This window comes from Cebidichthys violaceus, unplaced genomic scaffold (genome assembly GCF_023349555.1).
Source record: "Cebidichthys violaceus isolate CVI_PGR_0920_01 unplaced genomic scaffold, fCebVio1.0.p SCAF_8, whole genome shotgun sequence".
NCBI classification, from domain to species: domain Eukaryota; kingdom Metazoa; phylum Chordata; class Actinopteri; order Perciformes; family Stichaeidae; genus Cebidichthys; species Cebidichthys violaceus.
The window spans coordinates 1,715,001-1,728,287 of NW_027176964.1; the positions used below are offsets into that span (position 1 = coordinate 1,715,001).

The 13,287-nt window shown below is 38.2% G+C and overlaps 1 pseudogene; it reads right to left on the bottom strand.

Moving 5' to 3' along the window:
* Positions 1–4,684: 4,684 nt before the first annotated feature.
* LOC137892828 (N-acetyllactosaminide beta-1,3-N-acetylglucosaminyltransferase 3 pseudogene) lies at positions 4,685–12,723 on the bottom strand (annotated as a pseudogene).
* Positions 12,724–13,287: the final 564 nt, after the last annotated feature.

Genomic DNA, 13,287 nt, shown 5'->3' on the forward strand with positions numbered 1-13,287 from the left:
AGACAGACAGACATACCTAGACAGATCTAGACGGACAGACCCACACACAGACCCAGACAGACAGACAGACAAACAGACCCTCACACAGACCCAGACAGACAGACAGACCCACACACAGACCCAGACAGACAGACCCAGACAGACCCACACACAGACCCAGACAAACAGACAGACAGACAGACCCACACACAGACTCAGACAAACAGACAGACAGACCCACACATAGACCCAGACAGACAGACAGACAGACAGACCCACACACAGACCCAGACAAACAGACCGACAGACCCACACACAGACCCAGACAGACAGACAGACAGACAGACCCGCACACAGACCCAGACAGACAAACAGACCTACACACAGAGTTAGACAGACAGACAGACCCACACACAGACCCAGACAGACACAGACAGACAGACAGACAGACCCACACACAGACCCAGACAGACAAACAGACAGACCCACACACAGACCCAGACAGACAGACAGACAGACCCATACACAGACCCAGACAAACAGACAGACAGACCCACACACAGACCCAGACAGACAGACAGAGAGACCCACACACAGACTCAGACAGACAGACAGACAGACCCAGACAGACAGACCCAGACAGACAGACAGACCCAGACAGACCCACAGACAGACAGACAGACCCACACACAGACCCACACACACCGACCAACCCTGTCTCTCTCTCCCTCTCTCCTGCTGCTATTACTTCAAATACTGCCATTACTACTACCGTTATATTAAATACTACGACCACTACTACAGCTATTACGACTGCTGATACTACTTCTAATTACTAATACTTCTACTACTAATAATACTACAACTACAACTTCTACTACAACAAATATCACTACTGCTACTACTTATTCTAATGCTACCAATACTTCTACTACTAAAAATACTTCTACTACTAAAAATACTTCTACTACCACTAAAACTTCTACTACAAATATCACTATTGCTGACATTTTTTTAAGCCACAGAATCCGTTCGAATATCAAAATGTTCAGCTCTTTCAGGAGAGAGGTGATATTTTGTAACCTTAAACTTTTTGAATTATTAAGCTTTTTGCAAGTTTTTTTCAAAGGGATATCTATGAAGATAATCTTCAAATCCTGTTGAACTTCTTCAACTTTCAAAGCCTTCTTTCTCATACTTTCAGCTACAGACACCATAGTTAGACGTTTCAACTAAAAGGGTTTTCAGCAGTGCACATTAAATGCTTTCGGGCTTCAACATTTTTCAGACAGGTAGTCTCTCATTTCTGTATTTTCAGCAATGTTTTTGCAATACATTTCAGCTATCAGCTTTCAGCATTCTAACGCATTTTCAGCAGGAAATGCATTTTCTAGTTTGTTTAAAGTGTTTGCAAACCAAATGTTATTGCACTTTTGTTCATATAGCAGTACTTTTAAAATAAAAGTAATACACTACTTTTGAATTCATTATGTCAATGTGTCCTTGAGCAAGACACTTAACCCCAAATTGCTCTCGTAGCTGTGCCTACGGTGTATAGATAGATACTGAATTGTAAGTCGCTTTGGATAAAAGCGTCTGCTGTGTAATTATTGAATTTTGCGCATAACAATGCGATTAATCGCAGAGGATCATGCGATTAAAAATTTGAATCGTTGCCCAGCACTAGTTTATACACATAAGACGGAACTTCTTTGTTAGTACAGTACAATTTAGTTTTTCTTTTTTTTCTTTTTTCCTTTAGTGCTACTTTAATGCACTTCTACTTCTAATTTAAAATATTCAAATATTTGTTTTTACCTTTTATGTGTAAAGCGTGGAGGGGGATTGTCTTTCTTGAAACTAAATTGGAACATACTGTATTGACCTTAATTTACTCCTGTTTATTATTTGTTTCCAGTGGCGGCTGGTGGATTTTCTAGGTAGGGCTGTGCCACCGCCAATCAATTTCAGCAAACATCCAATTTAATGCAAAAAAATTAAGGTATCAAACACGCATTACTACTTTGCAGTTAAATATTTTACATTTATTCCAACACGAAAGAAAGCAGAAAATAATGCTTTGACAAACACGTCAGGACATCTTATTTTTGTCACCCTCACAGGCAATTCAGTATAATATAATAATATATATTATATAATAATAATAATAATTTGCGTGGAAAGGAGCCAGTTGAGGTGGTTCGGGCATCTGGTAAAGATGCCACCTGGGTGCCTCCCTAGGGAGGTGTTCCAGGCACGACCAGCTGGGAGGAGACCCCGAGGGAGGCCCAGGACCAGATGGAGGGACTATATCTCCAAACTGGCCTGGGAGCACCTCGGGATCCCCCAGTCAGAGCTGGCTGATGTGGCTCGGGAAAGGGAAGTTTGGGGTCCCCTACTGGAGCTGTTGCCCCCGCGACCCGATCTCGGATAAGCGGGTGAAGATGAGATGAGATGAGAGATGAGATCATATAATAATATTTAGTATAATATAAAAGAAACAAATATATATTTACACTTACAGTATATATAATAAAACATGTTTATTTATTGAGATGGACCTTGTTTGTTGGGGAATCCAGGAGATCAGAACAGGAGATGTACTGCTTCCCTTTCCCGCTAGTCTGCTGTCTGATTGTGAGGTCAGGTTGATCTGGGATCAGCTCTTTCAGCTGTAGTTTCTCCACCAAAGTTCTCTTCTCAAACGGGTCTTGGAGGAGTAGTGCTCGTGCTCGCCTGTAGAGACTAGTTCTGACGAGGACGCCCAATTTGGGGCAAAACCGATTCTGCCCATGGCTGAATCTATGTGAGGACGCTGATTGGCTAAATTGGATGTCACACATTTCTATCTTTAATCAACAATTGGCTAAAGTGCTTCACAGACGTGGGCGATTTCTCCAGTGCCCCAGAGCTGCTGAGACATGCAGACAGGCGGAGAGGACGTGCAGGAAAAGCATATATTTTGCGTATATATCATATTTTACACATATTACTGGGTGCATTCCATATTTCTAAAACACAAATTGACGATTTGTATAATTCATTATTTTTGTGGCTGAAGGGGGCGGCGGCGCCCTAGCGCCCTCTATTGGCCAGCCGCTACTATTTGTTTCTTAATTAAATTAGTTTTTTCATTTAGTCCTGCAGTTACACTCTTTGTCCACAAGAGGCCTCCCCCTGTTTCCTTTGGTGCTAAAACCATATTAACACATCCATCCTATAACATTAGTGCTAGAATACAAAGAGATAAAACATTTAATAACCAACTACTGAGATTGTCATTAGGAATACGTTAATCCTCAAATCTTCTCTGAGTGATTTTAATTTTGCAGTGAGTTGCTTGTCCAAAATTGTACATATTTTGGACAAGGTGCATTAGTAAAAGTGGTCCAAGGTGCAGTTTACTTGCCATGTGGTCTGTATGTTGCACGTGAATTACCTATGGGTGGATTGTGAAGTAATTTAGTACTGTAACATGTTTTGGAAACCACAGGGACACCACGGTTCCATATCCCCCTTTGTCATACTTTAAACACACCCCTACTGCTCTGCTGTAAATTCACTGAATCCCCAAATAAGTCATCCTTTCATTTTTATTTCAATTTCACTTAACTCTCTGACCGGTGTGAGGCATCGTTGTTCTTGAGGGAAATACAAATTCCAGAGATACAGTGTAATATCTATAAAATCCAACAATATAAAAAACAGTAAGAGGTTATCACGTTCACCTAACTACAAGTAAACAATAGCTGGACACAAGTTATAACAGGTTTCATCTAGTTCTACCGCAAATATGTCCATTTGAAAACGGGGAATAGTATGAGACAGCTACATTTGCTTAAATAAGGTCTCACATCCATTAAACTGAAAAATAGTGTGCAGGTTCTCTGCATATCAACTCCTATTATTAAATGTTTCTGTTTCAGCGGGGGCTTTCAACCTCAAGCTGTATTTAGCTCTAGTCACATGGCCTTCACTTTATATCAAACATTTGCAAAAAAGTACCCTAAAAAAGCAAATCACAATACTGGATCTTTTCAGTTTCAAGCCACACAACATATCTCTTTCTTTAAGGAGGAACAACAAGACTGAGCCATTAGATAATATTCCTCTCATGTTGTCTCCGGAAGGAAGCACTCACACAAACCTAAACTGATGGAATGGTGTAAACGTTCACCGCCCAAACAGAACATTTGTGTCATTCCTTGCCACACAAGACTATTATAAGGTTTCTCAGAATGCACTTGTTTTGTTTCAGCACCACCACGTACGGTAATAACCTGGTGTTCCATTCTACATTGTTGACATATAACTCATGGAAGTTAGTGAGTGTTTATCTTCAACTCTGATCTCACCCAGTATTTTACGCACATCCCAGCCTCTGAACTCCTGCCCACATCGTTCGCATTTTGTCAGCAACTCAAAGGTAAAACAGGAATTTACATCTTAATACAAAAAAAAAAAACTATAGAAAGAAAATACATCATGGGGTATATGAGGTTATGGGGAGAGTAGCATAAGGAGGAGATACTGAGCAGTAAACTGCATGAATGGCAAAAGTGATGTATCTTAATTGGAGAATATCCCTTAAAGTATATAACTAGTGACATGCATCTAATGGCCTGCTCAAAGTCAGAGTACTGGATCTTAATCACATGGTGGATGCTTTTGCACAGTAACTGAGGAGAAAGAAACACTCAGCTCATTTGGTTACTGTGAGTTTGTGGTTGTTTTATTGAGAAGAGCAACAGTTCTGAGGTATTCAGTCAGTAATTGTCTTTTCTTGTTCTCAAACAGGAATTTCATACAGGGTAGCAGTATTATACAAAGAGGTCCCATGTCCTTAATCTGTGCTGCACATTCATTTCCCTTTAATTTTAGGTCACTTGCAAAAACTCACTTAATGGTGTTTTTACAACTGTGTGCAGGGCTATCGCCTATACAGTATGTGTATACATATGTACACACCAGGTGTGCTCTGGAAAAGGTCTGAAAACACATTATGCACACCAAAAATAATTTTTTCATTCATATTATATACATGTTTGATATACGCGGTACACATTTTCATCCCAAAGCCATTAACGATAAAAAAAATATCCCAATATGCAGTATGACCCATAAACAGCAGCATAAAAATAAAATAGATTTGGATATTTATACAACAAACTGATGTTAAAAAGGAGTCCTAAAAGCATAAAGCAATTTTACATGAGAATACTTACTTACCTTGTAATAGTTATTACTGAGTGTTGCTTTATATATTAGGTTGATGTTTTTATTTAGTTTTTTCAGTTTACGGACTGCAAATTTAATGTATGGTTGAATCTCATGGCTCTCATCAACCCTGTTTCAAGCATTAAACAGCTGTTTGTGTATAGTACCTTCACAGCAACAAACTGATAAACAAAAGTGTAACATTTTGCAAGCTAAAAAGGCCTAGTATTCCATGTCTGCTGGATGTTTATGTAGGCAATTATTTGATAAGATCAGCCATAAATAACAATGGGTTGTAGTGGACTTTAAGGGAAAGAGAGCAACTATGGTGACGCGACATCAGGTTGGGGGATAAAGGTGAGAAGGAAGTGAGTGTGTTTTTGTCATGTTTTGGGAGTGGAAATGAACGGTAACAAAGGCGTGCAGTCAAAAAGAAATGTTGCAAAACTTGTTTATTCCGGCGCTCTTACAGGGTCATTTGACGGTCTTGTGTATACGTCAGCTCAGATGTAGCCAACAATGAAGCCTAGTATGAAGCAGGTTTTGCAAACCCATTTTTGACTGCAATGAAAGCTGCTCACCAACACAGAATGTGGAAAAAAAACTACACTCCCAACTGCAGTGCTCATTTGAGTAAGGCTGACTGCTCTCCCGCAGTGATGACATTGAGAATAAAAAACTTTACGTTGAAACACGCCGAAGCCTGCAGCTGAACCGTGATAGAAAAGTACTTCAAACTTTTTCTCTTGATGGAATGAAGGATCTAAGTGTCAACATGCTCTGTCACCACCTTTAAGTTACAGTTTGGTCCTGCTAACGCTTTTTCTTGGAGGGACCACATTTCAGATTGGGATCATTTACTCTTTGCCACATGTGCAACAACTGAGCTGGAAGGAATCTGTGTACCAGTAAAAGTTCTTTATAATGGCAAGGATCGTTTTGATCTCGTGTGCTGGAGATGTGCAGTCCTCTCGTGTGCACACCCGCATGAGAAGAAGGACGTAGTCCTGCTTTAACTAGACACATCCCCATGTAAACATCATCAAGGGGGAAAATAGTAATGGACTGGGACATATTGTATATGACCAAAGCTGTGTAGCCAGAGAGGATGAAGCCCCCACCACCAAGGAAGGGGGGTAATACGTTTGGCTTATATAGCTGAACTGGGGTAAAATACTTGCTCGATGGCGCTCTATTGGGCCCCTCATTCTCGATCAGATAGCCAGTAAAGAGGTGCTTGCCTCCGTCGTTGTCCTTGAGGCCTTGGAGATACACGACCATGTTGTTTGTGTTGGCAAAGACGTCATCATCACCATTTAGCAGGAAGCGAGCATTAGGACAGTTTCTTTCCATCCATTCCAGGAAGAGTACCTGCTTCAAGGTGAGGTTGTAGAAAACTTCATTAAAGTCCCATTGGAGGATGTCATTGTACTCTTGTTGCTCCTGCTCAAGTAGTTTGTTTACTCTCTCTTTCTCAATTCCAGTATTCATCGTTCCAGTGGTGAAGATTCTTCGGATCCACACATCATTGTGTAACCTCTCTTTAGCCCAGGTTTTACGCAGCGCCTGTCGGCGTTCGTAGTTCACAGGAGAACTTTTAATGACGAGCAGAAGGAAGACTTCTGCAGATTTATCAACTCCTCCGCATTTGTCAGGAAGGTCCAGCAGCATGGGGTAATGGCGACAGTGTTGATAATAGAAAACGTCTTTTAAATCACCAGAAAAAGAGCTGAAGCCTGTGATGTTGGCAGCAGACACATTTCTTTGACATTTTGGCCAGGAGTAAACATAGGAGTTATTTGTGGAAGGTTGCCCTACTTGAATGTTCTCCGCTTTCACATCTATGTTGAGGTGGATGTTTTTCTGGTAAAAAAATTCATTGCAGAGATGGAGGACCAGTAGACCAAGAACTCCCACCAGCAACAAAGTTCTTACCCTGATGCTTCCCATCCTTGAAATTCTGCAGTGACAAAACAAAGTTTTCTTATCAGAACATCTCAGTATGAAATAAAAACAACTAATAAGACAAATTAGTTAATAATTGCTGAGGTGAATTAAGGTTAAGGATCACAGCTGCACACATTGCAGCACTGTCTACTGTACGCTATATCAATTTAACAGAAATAAATGTGGGGAGCCACAGTTTCATCGATTTGTGCACTACCTGATCAGTGCAAAGTAAACCAGCAGCTATAGAAACATATAATATCACAACAAACTCACCCAGAAACTCTTCTCAGGAGTTGGTGGACCAAAACAAAATTTAGAGATGATTGAATATCGGACTTACATTTGACAGATAACACGTGACTACACAAAGAGAGGCATGTTTTTCTGTTCCTGCTTAATGTATAAGTAGGTAATGTGCTCACACATTATTCACAAAGTGAATAAATGATGTAGCATCAAAGTAGTTTATGTACACTTTGAACAACACTTTGAACTATATGAATAGCCTTTCATATAGTCTAATAAAAGTTTCCTCTTAGCACTGGTTTGATTTATTGTTCACATTGTTTCAACAAATCTTAATATTTGCTGTCAAATCAATTCACAAGCTTTGCTGTCAACAAATGAATCAAGTTCCTGTCTATGAAGGGTGTGGAGAAAAACATAATGAATGTTAGGAAAGTTTAAGGTGTCACTTTCTTAATCATCAGAATTAGAATACCATTAAGAACCTGGACTGTATTAGCCATCAACTCAATTTGGCTGTATGTCCCTTTGTCCTCTAATAATCATGTGTCCATAAGTGTTGAACAACTACATTGTAATTGTGTCAGCAAACTGTGAACTGTGGACACATTAAAATACTTTAACTCAGCTCCTGCTGAGTGTATGGGCATTAAATTTGTTGTAAAGGGGTAAACAGTGGAAACCTAATGAGACAATGCAGCCACCATTTTTCTGAACAAAGCAGCTGCTGTGCCACTTTTAGTGCATCTGATCCGCTGCAACTCAAACATCCAACTCCGCTGTTAACTTAGAAAGCACCAGTTTAAACACTAACATCAAAGTTAGCACACACCAGAGTACTTTGTTAGTCTGTTGGTGTTTCCTAAGCCAATATTGTTCAAATTAACATTGTACTTCCTGCTCATTCTGCAGCATTATTTCAACTAACAAATAATTTACTGGAGATGCAACAGATAGATTTTTTTCTGGGTCAGAGACAAGAAATATAGACTGTAGAGTTTTACCTCATTTTATATCTACAATATGAATATGTCCCCGAAAGCTCATTTGAAAAGCACATATTTGTAGCATCAACTGTTGCTTGACCTGCCTCTCTTAAAAACAATGCATAAAAAGAGACCTTTCTGTTCCAAAAACATAAGAGTTGGATCTGAAATGAAAACATTTTTACTGTTTGAACTTTGTCTTAAAATATGAGGTGGGTGAATGCCCGTAAATTAAAGCTTTTGTGTATTTCCTCTTACTGCTTGAATAACAAGCAGAGGCCAACAGGAGCGAGCAGACTGAGCGTCAGAGCAGACATGAGGTGGCTTGGCATCTGCCTGCAGAATCCTCACATGCTGCACTATTACAGTACATGGGGTGGAAACAAACCAAATGCTTTCATGTCTCCCAAAATGGGTGGAATATGTTACATATAGACGATGTCAGGTATTTGAACATCAGAACAAACTAAATTCAGCGAAGCGTGAAAAAAGTGTGAAAAAAGGGAAAGGCCCAACCAAATATGACATTCACTGTCAAATGACACACCTAGACTTAACACTCACTTCTCCCTGTAACTAAACAAGAGGAGAACCTGCAGACAAACACACAAATGGATAGCAAAGCATCTGTTATGTCTATATTATAGGACTAGTATAATAGACTACAAAACCATACGTTTTTTTTGTTTGTTATGACTATCGGATGTCTTGATCTAGCTCGTTTCCTGTGCTAATATATGAAGTGTTTCCTTCCCTCTTATTTAGTCATACAACTTTGTTTCTAAATGACACATGAAAAATGAAGGCAAATGTTATCTGGCTTCTCGGTAAATTGCCATAAAATATCTATGGTGAAATTGATTGGAGGGACGAATGTCACAAATAGACTCTCGCTGACACTGACCGAAAGACTTTGACTTAAAATGAGCTCCCTCTTGACCAGCTACAACATTAGTATGCTGCTTACAGGTTAATGCATCAGTAATAATACTAATCCAATAATATAACAAACAATAGCACAGCCAACACTGATCGGGCCAATTCAGCTTCCCAATGATTGATAATTTAAGGACATTTTTTCAACAAATATTTTTTGAAAAATGTTTTTAAAGTTTTAGTCCTGAAAAAATCCAATTATTTAATTACTATTATATATTATATAAAATGTCCATACAAAAAAAATTATTTTGACTTTACTTTTTATGAAGAAAAGCTCAAGTGTGAATTCCTTTTTAATTTCACTTTTAATTCTTGGTAATCTGTTTAGGGACTGGAACTAAAAAAGGCAGAAGATCTGTCTTTTATTTCTAATCGGCTTTATTGTTGACAGTATGTAGTAAATTATTTTTACAACATGTTAACCTATTTTTGTTAACAGATATCTAAATGACCTGCAGTTAAATTTTTGGTCAGTCGGCTAATAACGTGATGACTTCACTTTCATTTGTTCTTCCTCTAAGTTTCTGCTATAGTCCTCACAGGGTTTATAAAATCATGACAGGTAATGACACTGTAATCTGAAATCTGTTGTACAACTTGTATCACCCACACAAGAAAGTGGAAACGAAAACAGTGTCATTTATAAACACTGGTGAAAAATAACTAAAGAACTGGAGGCTACTAATATATTTATAGAGTACTTCCATTTTATGTTATTCTATACTTCTACTTTGGAAAATTTCAGACAGAAATATTGTACTTTTTACTCCACTACATTTATTTGACAGATATGGTAACAAGTTACTTAATATATATGTATATATATATATATATATATATATATATATATATATATATATATATATATATATACAATATATATAAATATAGATATGTATCTATGTATATATATATTGTATATATACGAATAATGAATAATGGGAGAGGAAGAAGAAGAAAACACTAAAGTACTGCAGAATAAATCTGTAATCTTTTCTGTTTTTGTGAAATGATGGATCAGGGTATGCTACTGTTGTTCAGCGGTAGGTAACTATCCCTAGAGTGGTATGCTACTGTTGTTCAGCACTAGGTAACTATCACTGGAATGGTATGCTACTGTTGTTCAGCGCTAGGTAACTATCCCTGGAATGGTATGCTACTTGTTCAGTGGTAGGTACCTATCCCTGGAGTGGTATGCTGTTGTTGACACATGATCCTTCAAAATACGACTTCCTCATGCACTGGATCCAGTGAGGACAATGTGCATTATCCTGATAAAAGTCTGCCAATACAATGTTTTATGCTGGCCGAATGATTCTGCCCTTTAACCCGACAATGTACTGTATATTATTATTCCATTATGTATTTGTGTGGTTATTAAAAAACTGGGGTTTATGGAAATAATCATTGCCTTGAGCTACTTACAGAAAAGTACAAATACATTGATGGAAAAATACTCAATTATAATAAAAGCCAATCTCACTTAAATGAATAATGGGAGAGGAAGAAGAAGAAAACACTAAAGTACTGCAGAATAAATCTGTAATCTTTTCTGTTTTTGTGAAATGATAGATCATTTTAAATGTAACTAGGGGCTGACTTAGAATCTTATTACATATATATATAAATATATATATACATATATATAAATATATACATACGTATATATATATATATCTATGTATATATATATCTGTGTATATATATATACATATGTATATATTTATATATATGTATATATATATTTATATATATATGTAATAAGATTCTAAGTCAGCCCCTAGTTACATTTAAAATGATCTATCATTTCACAAAAACAGAAAAGATTACAGATTTATTCTGCAGTACTTTAGTGTTTTCTTCTTCTTCCTCTCCCATTATTCATTTAAGTGAGATTGGCTTTTATTGTAATTGAGTATTTTTCCATCAATGTATTTGTACTTTTCTGTAAGTAGCTCAAGGCAATGATTATTTCCATAAACCCCAGTTTTTTAATAACCACACAAATACATAATGGAATAATAATATACAGTACATTGTCGGGTTAAAGGGCAGAATCATTCGGCCAGCATAAAACATTGTATTGGCAGACTTTTATCAGGATAATGCACATTGTCCTCACTGGATCCAGTGCATGAGGAAGTCGTATTTTGAAGGATCATGTGTCAACAACAGCATACCACTCCAGGGATAGGTACCTACCACTGAACAAGTAGCATACCATTCCAGGGATAGTTACCTAGCGCTGAACAACAGTAGCATACCATTCCAGTGATAGTTACCTAGTGCTGAACAACAGTAGCATACCACTCTAGGGATAGTTACCTACCGCTGAACAACAGTAGCATACCACTCCAGGAATAGGTACCTACTGCTGAACAACAGTAGCATACCACTCCAGGGATAGGTACCTACTGCTGAACAACAGTAGCATACCACTCCAGGGATAGGTACCTACCGCTGAACAACAGTAGCATACCACTCTAGGGATAGTTACCTACCGCTGAACAACAGTAGCATACCACTCCAGGGATAGGTACCTACCACTGAACAACAGTAGCATACCACTCTAGGGATAGGTACATACCGCTGAACAACAGTAGCATACCACTCTAGGGATAGTTACCTACCGCTGAACAGCATACCATTGGCCACTTTTCGATCTCAGGAACACTTCCTCAGACACTTAAAATAGCATTAAGAGTAAAACGCTGAATTAAAATAGTATCAAGGACAGTGTAATAGAACTGCATCACAGGCTTGTTAACAAGTCTTATACACATTTATAGTTAATTTGAACTGCATGAACTCAAGGGCAGAATCATTACGCCAGCACAAAACATTGTACTGGCAGACTTTTATCAGGATAATGCACATTGTCCTCACTGGATCCCGTGCATTGACGCAGATTTTGTCTGAGAGGAAGTTGTATTTTGAAGGATCATGTGACTTTTGTTTAACTCACATAACAGAATATTCATAACGATGTCATATAGACCAGTCTCTGCAAGATATAACCGTGAATAAACAACTAAAATATAAGCTTTGATTAATACAAGACGGATTTAAAATACTTTTTTTTCTGTCTGAAGCGTTGTTTTTCCGACCTGAGCGTTGATCTGAAATCAAGGAGGCCTATAACAATTCGATGTAATAAAATTGTATCGACCAAAGCTTGACTAAAATAAAGATGTTACTGTTAGGCTATCATAAATATGTCCCGTTACTTTAAAGCGGAAACTCCCCGGAGAAGTGGGCAACGTTATAACATGTTAGCTATAGCTAAGTGTACAAACAGCATTAGACCGTGACGTTGTTTTGTATAATTAACTAAGTGTAGACTGCTTACCGTTAAAGGAGATAGTTCCTCTCGTGTGTCTCTGTAGCTCCAGTGACTATTGATAAGTCCAGCGTGCAGCAGCATGTCACCGCTGTCAGCATGTTGGGCGGAGCCAGTTTCTGCTGTTCAGTCGACCTGCAGGAGAGTGTCATCTATCTGTCTGTCTGTCTATCTGTCTATCTCTTTAGGTGGGCGTATGCCCATATCTACTGATATCACAGCTTACTTCTATGCTTTTATTCAAGCAGTATTTTTACACTGTGGCATGGGCCTACTTTTACTTACAGTTCTTTTTTAACAGTTGCTAACAAGCATTTACTTATACATAGGATACTTTGTCTAAACTCTTACCACAGCAACTCAATAGTTAATTTTCTGCTCAAAACCACATTGTGTTCATTAAGCGTACATAGTGAATGAGTCATCTTTACTTTATAGAGTACAACAAATAGTCACATAATTGCTGCAGTAAAAACAAGATGAAATTACTGCCAGTGATCAACAAAACATCCAAGATACAAGGCCTTTGGTCCCAAGTGTGTGTAAATAAAATACAGTAAAAATGGCACGGAAGGGGAAACACAAAAATAGTCCTGTACAATCTCTACAATCTTCAGCATTTGGCCACAC